The sequence below is a fragment of the Panicum virgatum genome, chromosome 9N (genome assembly GCF_016808335.1).
Source record: "Panicum virgatum strain AP13 chromosome 9N, P.virgatum_v5, whole genome shotgun sequence".
NCBI lineage: Eukaryota > Viridiplantae > Streptophyta > Magnoliopsida > Poales > Poaceae > Panicum > Panicum virgatum.
The window spans coordinates 30704086-30712818 of NC_053153.1; positions in this window are offsets into that span (position 1 = coordinate 30704086).

Here is an 8733-nt window from a genome sequence, read left to right on the forward strand (position 1 = left end):
GAGAAAAAAAAACATAGGAATGGAAGGGATTAGAAAGTGGAAAACTACATGATACAAAATACAAAATATAGGAATGCAAGATTTGAGCTGTTTGGATTGTAGAAAATAATTTGAGGATGAGGGAGGAGAAGCAGAGAGAGCGCATGAGATTTCCCTTGGGTCAGTGTGGATTTTTTTATTTCTACATTTGGGAACATATCAAGTGCAAACCAATATTTTTTCTACAAATCGTGTAATTTCAATCTGGACCACCAGCTCAATATCAAGGGGGTGTGCACAAGAGTGGGAGGGGGGATTTGCAAAATTGTGATTAGAGGCAGGCGATTAATTGTAAAATTACCCAATCCCCCAGTGCCCCTTGGATGTTGATTCGGTGGTCCAGATTGAAGTTTACAGGAAAGAATTGGTTTGTACCTAATATGTTTCCCCTACGTTTTGTGTGGAGGTTGATGCATTTCTTCGGGAATGGAAGGCATCGTTCCTTTCTTCAAATGTGCCCACCTCCGTCCCTTTCCTCCGGAACTAGTTCCTGCAAACTTCCAACAAAATTCCCTCGTTCCAAATCGGCCTTCATTACTGATCGTAACCAAATTAAAGATGTTCAGAGTAATAACATTCAGACTAGCTTAAGAATAAGGCTGTGCGCACCGCGTACTGTAAATGAAATGCTACGCTATCTTAGCGTTTCACTTTAACGAAAAAAACCCCGCAGCGGGTACGGTAAGCCTGTCCGCTACCGTTGCAGACGAGCCGCCGTCCGCCATTCCCAGAGTGGTACGGAAGGTCCGCTACCTCTCACGCCGGCCCCACCTCGCCTCCGCCCGCGCTCGCAGCAACTGCCGAGCCTCTGCCGCCGCCGCCGCGCAGGTCCGCCGTCGAGGCCGCCCGATGGAGCTGCAGCGAAGCCCGCCGCTGCCCGCTGTTCCATCGAGGCCGTCTGCCGCAGGCCGAGCTCGAGCTCGCGCAGATCGACGCCGGCGGAGCATGGGAGGGCCACGTCGCGCTCCGCCGCCCGTGCGTGGCCGCCTGCACCGGACAGCGCGTGGCCGTCTGCGCCGGACCGCGCATCGCCCACGCCCGCGCGCTGCCCACGTCCGCGCCGCCCGCCGCCTCGCCTCCGCGGCCCACCTCGCCTCCGGGGCCGAGCCGCGCGCGGGTCTCCCTCGCACCACCGAGGAGCAGAGAGCCGGCCCGCCGGGCGAGGAGGGAGGGAGGAGGACGGCGCCGCCCGGAGCTGCGACTGCAGTGCGCACCCACGGCCCGCGCGCCCCACCACGGCGGCGCGGTGGAGCTCGAGGATGGGAGCAGGGGAGCTTGGGAAAGGGGCGGCTGAAAGGACCTTGATCACACGATGTCGTAGCCTAGAGGGGGTGAATAGGCTTTTCTTCAAATTTCAGCACTTAACCCCTGCTGACTCTGCCTGGACCGGTCAGACCGGTCCACCAGACCGGTCAGACCGGTCTAAACAGGCAAACAGTCCACAGCAGGGATTAAATCCCCTCTCGAGCTTGTACCTATATGAAACTTGGGAGATATATTTTGCAAAATATTTCTATCAATATAAATAGGTCCCTACACACAAGTAGAGCACATCCAAGTAGATCGAGCGGAAGCACAATTCAAACTCAAAACTATAAATGCAAGGTAAGTAAAACAAACCGAAATGAAGATGATGCAAAGGAGACACAGTGATTTGTTTTACTAAAGTTCGGATTCACCCCGTGCACCCATGTGTGAATCCTACTCTCCGTTGAGGAAGCTCGTGGCGACCGCAAGGTCAAGCTATCTCCTCTCTCCACTATATGACCATGCGCCCTCTTGGCACACGATCGCTGCTGCAACAAACTTGCCTCTGCTCACCACAACCATGGGAGCTAGCCGGCGACGCCTCACCATCTAGGAGCCAACGCTCCAAGAGTAACACATGCTTCAATCGAGTTGGCCGACGCAACCTCAAGTGCTCAAAAGCTAGGGCTCAATCTCTCTTGCTCAAATGACTCTCAAGGATTGAATTCACTCAACCCAACTCAAGGATTCAACTTGAATCAAGCAACTCTCACAAAGAGAGGTTGGGGAGGACTCTCCAAGTGCTCACAAGGCTCTCAAATGTGTTCTGGAAGTTATGGCATCAGCACCCACGAATGGGTGAAGTCATGGGGTATAAATACCCCTCTCACAAAAACTAGCCGTTGCCCCTGTCTGTGTTAGACCGGTCAGACTGGTCCTTCAGACCTGTCAAACCGGTCGGTTTGAAATACTAGCCGTTGGAGGCTCTGCTAGCTCAGACCGGTCAGACTGGTCCCTCAGACCGGTCGGTTTGAAATACTAGCCGTTGGAGGCTCTGCCAGCTCAGACCGGTCCCCTGGACCGGTCAGACCGGTCCCTCACTGGTTTTGCAGCTAGCTCTCTCTCTTTGGCTATTCTTTCTAGGTACTATTTTGAACACTTTTAGTATTGTCTAAACCTACTGATGTTGCATCCCTCTTGATAGTATGGCATACCTATACTCAAGTGCATAAATGAAATATACAAATTATCACAGTCACCACTTGAGCTTCGCATTATGATCATGCCGTCCTTTCTTCGATCAATACCGTGAGGGCATCAACATCTTCATTCTTTGAGCATTCACGCTTTGAGCTAGTGACTTTGAATCTTCGATTTGCATATGAATGAAATCCAACTTTGATTCACAAGTCACCTTCTTCACTTGGATAATGACACTCTTCAACACAGAGCTCTCCATGACTCTAGAATCTCCGGCCTTTGACCCATATCACTTTCTTTGCTCCCCCAAGCCGTCGCTTGCGTAGCCTCTTGAAACACGCCTCTCGGCCCTCTACCTTTATCCTAGCCGTCCATCTTGAACTAATGTTGGTTTATGTCATGCATGAAATCTTCTTTATCGATTTGAATTCTCAATTCAATCTCTTATGCAAGCTTTTGAATTTGAGACATCATATATGCATAAACTCATGTCTCATTCACTTTTGCCTTGCTTGTTTCTTTTGTTAGCAACCATTTATCACAAGTGACAAGTTCTTCCATATTTGAAACTATGCATAAGCATATCACATCTCATTCACAAAATTTTTACTTGTCATTTTGAATCCCATCATAAGTCTAATAAGCCTTCACAAATATTAAAGCATTTATATCAACCATGAATACCTTGCTATATTTTTTCTTTTCTTATTTTTCTTGTAACATATACATTATGCCAATGGGATATACATTATTTGAGACTATGCAGAAGCAAACCACAAGATCTCGATAGAAATAGGTTGAAATGCACTTGAATTTGGAAAACTGTGTTCTGTTAGTCACAGACCGGTCGGATGGACCGGTCAGACCGGTCCCTGACAGAAACTGAACAAGAGCTCAAATTTGATGATCAATTTCAGCAGAATGATTGCTAGAACAGCATGATATAAATGTTTTACAAACTAGAAATTGCTAAAAATAGGGAATTTGGGCTCTGGTCAGACCGACTGGTCTGACCGCTCGGGCGGACCGGTCAGACCGCTCGGGCGGCGCACGAGCCCTAAAATTTGATTCCGAGCAATGCAGTCCAGGAAACTTCTTGATCTCTTAGAGGATGTTTCCGAGACCTAGCAGGAACTACTTGACCAAAGGAATCAAAAGAATATGCGCGGAGCTAAGAGATCGGGCGTTAGGAACATTTGATACCTTGGGAGAGTGGGGAACTCGTGGAGATCTTCAAAACCGGCCGCACCACCGGTCGATCAGCCCTCTCTAGCCCCAAAGCACGTGAAGAATCGATCAATTTGAGGGCTAGAACTCCAAATCTCCAATGGAGTGAGAGATGGAGAAGGGGGCAGCGCACGGGTGAAAGGAGTGGCTGTCGGTGGCAGGATGGTAAAATGTGAAGTGTTTTGACAGTTTAACCCGAGGAAGGGGTAAAATGGGAAGTTACCGGGTTGGACCGGTCAGACCGGTCGGGCAGACCGGTCAGACCGGTCGGCCCCATGCAGCTGGAAAAAAGTTTCTGGTGGATCCCGGATCATCCGGAGGGAGGAACCTCGGATCATCTGGGCCAAGGCCGGATCATCCAGACTTACTCGTGCCAAAAATCACTATTTAGCCGGATCATCCGGGGTAACTCAGGATGATCTGACACTGTGCAGAAAGATTGTGCAAGAGTGTTTTGTGAGTGAAAAGCTTTCTAAGAGATAATTCCTTGAATCAAATGGCTAAGCACTTCCAACATTTCATATATTTCTGACCTTATGTGTTAACCATGGAATAGATAAGTGGAGTACTAAGTGAGGAGCATTTTGAGAATGAACGATTTCCCACTACAAGCTCCTTGATACTTCCAAAAAAGATATGATTTTCCAATGTAGTCAGTCCTTGGATGAGAGAAGTAATATGGATAAAGATCTATGGACTTGAGAGAATCTCACTACTTGTGACTAGCCATCAAGCAATCAATGAGAACAATAGTCACAAGTAGCTTGATACGGTCACAAAGATCAAGATCTAAATATTTTCAAATTTGACACACAACCTATCATGCTAGTTGAGTTTTTCAAAACATCTATCCTATGACACTCAAAGCATGCAACATGTCAAGTTATCACCACACTAGAAGATTTAGCACAAACCTTACACAGTTTTACACAAGGTTGACACTTAGTCACAAATAGGAAGGTTTTTAGCTAAATATCTAGGTGCCAAGATTTCTTGAGCTTGATGCACACAAATGCACACACTAGCATGAACATGTGACCTAGATGCTCAAGGGTAAAACATAAGTGAGTAGAAAACATACCTTTGCCTCTTAGCCACTTAAACTTGTGCATAAGAACTTTTAAAGTCAACACTAGCTCTCAACGATGAGACATAGTGTGTAATATAGCACAAGTACTCATAATTATGCTTAGTCAATCAATATTTGATCCATTTGATGAATAATCTCACATTAACTCACATTGGATCCATAAAGAGCATAATCAAAACTATGAGAGACTTCATATTCACTTAAAGAAAATGTTAGTCCCAAAGACACAAATTGTAAAGTGATCTCCCCCTGAATAGGTGCATAAGAGTTTTGAATTTCTTTTAGATGCACTTCATCCATGTTAAGGGACTATGAGAGATTACTTGGACAATTTGGTCACAAAGCACATAAAGAGATATTTAGATGAAATTGTGCTAGAATTTCTTACTGCCTGTAGTACATGACCCCATGAGATGCTTCTTAAACATATGTACTGAGAAAGAACCTTTTGTGGATAGTTTCTTTCTCGTTTCTTCTGTCTGTTGCAGTTTTCTGGTTCAGACCGGTCACACCAGGCAGAACTGCTATAGACCTCAATTTGTCCATGTCTTGTACCCTTGAATGATTTACTAGATAGATTTGCTTATCTGCACTAGAACAAGACATTGCTCTATACAAGAGCCACTAAACGCATCTCACGGCATATGGGGAGTAACTCAAAAGAAAATGCCTTAGTCACTATTTAGATTGTTACTAGCTCAATGCAAGTGACACACTTGCACTCAAGTGACTAATGCAATTCAAAATTAGAACCGAGTTACTGAGATGACATTGGATGAAGATATGGAAGATTATTCCTTGAACTTGGTCAATAGCTTTAATGCACAATAATCTTCAATAAACCAAGCTTTCCAATGCATCTCCATGTACTTGCAACCTTTTAAGCTTTCTTTGGTGCCCAAATGTTATTGGGCCCTACAATGTTAGCCACAATTGACTTGGGAACCCAAATAGCCCTTATGCTAACATTGGGTGACTTGATCACCTTAGTAGCATAAGTACTCATCTTGTCCTTCCCAAGCTCAGCAAAGTCATATTGAACAAGTTTTGAGTTAAGCAAATTACCGTTCGGGCAATCCTTGCTCATATGACCTTTTGCTCGACAGCTATAGCAAATACAATTTTTAATCTTAACAAATGTGCTCTTGACTTGCTTCTTGTGCTTCTGAGCATCAATGGACTTCTTGAGTGGAAGAGTGGGCTTTGTGGGCTTCTTTACAGATCCAGCAGCAACTCTGGCCTTGACCGGTCTGACCGGTCGAGAGTGACCGGTCTGACCGGTCTGGTCAGACTTGAACTGCTGAGGATAGCAGTGAATCATATGCCCTTTTTTTCCTGCATCCAAAGCACAATATGTTTTATGGAAGTTTTCTTTGACTTCTTGAAAGTCGGTCTTCCTCATCGGGCTTGATTTGACAATTTCTTGCATAATACCCTTTCTCTTGGCATCTATAGCAATTGATGTGTCCTAGAGACTTCTTTCTTGGAATCTTGTGCTTGATGCTCTTTTGATCTTGTTGAAGAGTTGAGCTAGTGATGTTTGAACCCTTCTCAAGCTTCTTCACCATGGAGTCGCGGTTATCTTGAGAAGGTCTCACTTGCTCCTTGCCCTTCAACTTGATCACTTCTTCTTTGAGCCTTTTTACTTCATGCATAAGTTCTTCATTTTCTTACGCAATGAAGTCATCACAAGATTCTACAAACACTTGCTCAATGCTAGATTGGCTTGCTTGAGAACAACATGGCTTAGTGCAAGTCAAATCAATTTGAACTTGTGAGCATGTGCAAGTGTGAGTTAGAGGTTCATAAGATTTTACCGTTGTAGCCATAACCTCATGAGTCACTTCAAGTGAGACATGTGAGTCCACAAGCATCTCATAGGATTTTTCAAGTTCCGTATGAGTTCCTTACAAAGCCACATACTCTCTAGTGAGCTTCTCCAATTTGGCTTTGAGCACTTGATTCTCCTTCTCTAAAGAATCTATACGAGATAAGGAGTTAGTAGATAAATTCTCTGATTTTCTCACCAAGGAGGGATAGATGATCTTGAGCTTATCAAGCTCTTCTTTGAATTTCATTGCTTGATTAAATCCTTGGCTATCTTCTTTCTTGATTTCGGCGGTCAAGCACTTGTGATCAACATCACTTGAAGATGTTGACTCATATGAAGCTTGTGCTTGTCTTGATCGCTGTTGGGAGCACTTCTTGCTCTCCTTGCGCCATCCCCTGGTCAGACCGGTCTGACCGGTTCCAATAGGGAACCAGCAGACTTCTTTTCTTTTCTTCCTTGATCATCGAAAAAGTCACAAGAGGATGTGTATAATTTTCTGAAGTTGTATACTCCTCTAGTGACTCTTCATCTTCTTCTTGATCCTCATCGTCACTATCCTCTTTGCATATTGCCTCGAGGAGTTGCCAAAGGCGATATGCACCAAGACGTATTTTGGAAAATTTCTTCTCCTCTTGTATAGAATCTGCAAAATTTTTGTCCATGCTTTCAAACAAGAGGTCAATGACACGACGATTACACAACAAACATTGTTTTTCTTTATTTGACAAATTAGTGAGATCTCTAGGTAGAATGCTAGTTTTAATAGCTTGCTCAAAGGAAGGACCCATGGTCCTTAAGACATTATGAATATGAGTGGACCAAGAAATGTAGTTTGAGACATTCATACCAAGGGGCTCAAACGATACCTCACAAAATGTCGACATTTGTGATTCTCCAAGCGGTGAGGCTTCAATCCGGAGACCAAAGCTGTGATACCAATTGAAAGGACCTTGATCACACGATGTCGTAGCCTAGAGGGGGGGGGGTGAATAGGCTTTTCTATAAATTTCAGCACTTAACCCCTGCTGACTCTACCTGGACCGGTCAGACCGGTCCACCAGACTGGTCAGACCGGTCTAAACAGGCAGACAGTCCACAGCAGGGATTAAATCCCCTCTCGAGCTTGAACCTATATGAAACTTGAGAGATATATTTTGCAGAGTATTTCTATCAATATAAATAGGTCCCTACACACAAGTAGAGCACACCCAAGTAGATCGAGTGGAAGCACAATTCAAAATCAAAACTATAAATACAAGATAAGTAAAACAAACCGAAATGAAGATGATGCAAAGGAGACATAGTAATTTGTTTTACCGAAGTTCGGATTCACCCCGTGCACCCACGTGTGTGAATCCTACTCTTTGTTGAGGAAGCTCGTGGCAATCGCAAGGTCAAGCTATCTCCTCTCTCCACTATATGACCATGCGCCCTCTTGGCACACGATCGCTGCTGCAACAAACTTGCCGCTGCTCACCACAACCTTGGGAGCTAGCCGGCGATGCCTAGCCGTCTAGGAGCCGACACTCCAAGAGTAACAAATGCTTCAATCGAGTTGGCCGAAGCAACCTCAAGTGCTCAAAAGCTAGGGCTCAATCTCTCTTGCTCAAATGACTCTCAAGGATTGGATTCACTCAACCCAACTCAAGGATTCAACTTGAATCAAGCAACTCTCACAAAGAGAGGTTGGGGAGGACTCTCCAAGTGCTCACAAGGCTCTCAAATGTGTTATGGAAGTTATCATCAGCACCCACGAATGGATGAAGTCATGGGGTATAAATACTCATCTCACAAAAACTAGCCGTTGCCCCTATCTGTGTTAGACCGGTCAGACTGGTCCCTTAGACCTGTTAGACCGGTCGGTTTGAAATACTAGCCGTTGGAGGCTCTGCTAGCTCAGACCAGTCAGACCGGTCCCTCACTGGTTTTGCAGTTAGCGCTCTCTCTCTCTTTGGCTATTCTTTCTAGGGACTATTTTGAGCACTTTTGATATTGTCTAAACCTACTGATATTGCATCCCTCTTGATAGTACGGCATACCTATACTCAAGTGCATAAATAAAATATACAAATTTTCATAGTCAACACTTGAGTTTCGC